This window comes from Triticum dicoccoides, chromosome 5A (assembly GCF_002162155.2).
Source record: "Triticum dicoccoides isolate Atlit2015 ecotype Zavitan chromosome 5A, WEW_v2.0, whole genome shotgun sequence".
NCBI lineage: Eukaryota > Viridiplantae > Streptophyta > Magnoliopsida > Poales > Poaceae > Triticum > Triticum dicoccoides.
Genome location: NC_041388.1, coordinates 548406230 through 548406949, shown reverse-complemented (window position 1 = coordinate 548406949; position 720 = coordinate 548406230).

The window sequence follows — 720 nt, the reverse complement described above, 5'->3', positions numbered from 1 at the left end:
AGAGGCGGGCGGGAGGCGGCGGCTATGGCGGGAGGAGGCGGTGGTGCGGCGCGGGGCAACGGCGTTCGGAGCAGCGGCAGGAGCAGGAGAGGCGGCTCCGGCGAGATGCAGCTGCGGCGCGGCGAACGAGAAGTGCGGCGGCCCCCGGGTGCCGTGCTATTTAAGGAGGTGAGGGGGGAGGCGCGAAGCTTGGAGGAGGGGCAGCGCAAGGCGGTGCGCTGTCATGCGGGCGCTGGAGTCGGGGACGAAGGTGGCTGGGCTGGGCCTGGCTGGCTAGCTGGGCCGGCCCAGTCGGGGAGAAGTTTTTTTTAATAAACACAGACAAAGAAAGAAATAAAAACAAAATAAAATAAAATATTATATAGGCATATAATATATCAAAATTTTCAGAAAATGATTTTCTACAACATGAACATTTTTCTAGCATTAATTAAAATTCACACAAATTCAGATAAATCAAAGAGTGCTACTGGTCTATTAAAATCCACCAAAATCATTTTAAAAATACCAAAATGATTTCAAATTAATTTTTCTCCAATCTTCTAATGTAGGGAATCATGTTACCCTAATTTCCATATATTTTATTTTTGGAGAAAAATAATTTGAATAAAACTCAAATAACTCCAAATTGAAAATAAATTCAAAGGAACTTTGAATTTAATTCTTTGAAACTCCCAACTCATATTTCATATAATTTGAAGAAGTCATTTTATCTTCTCT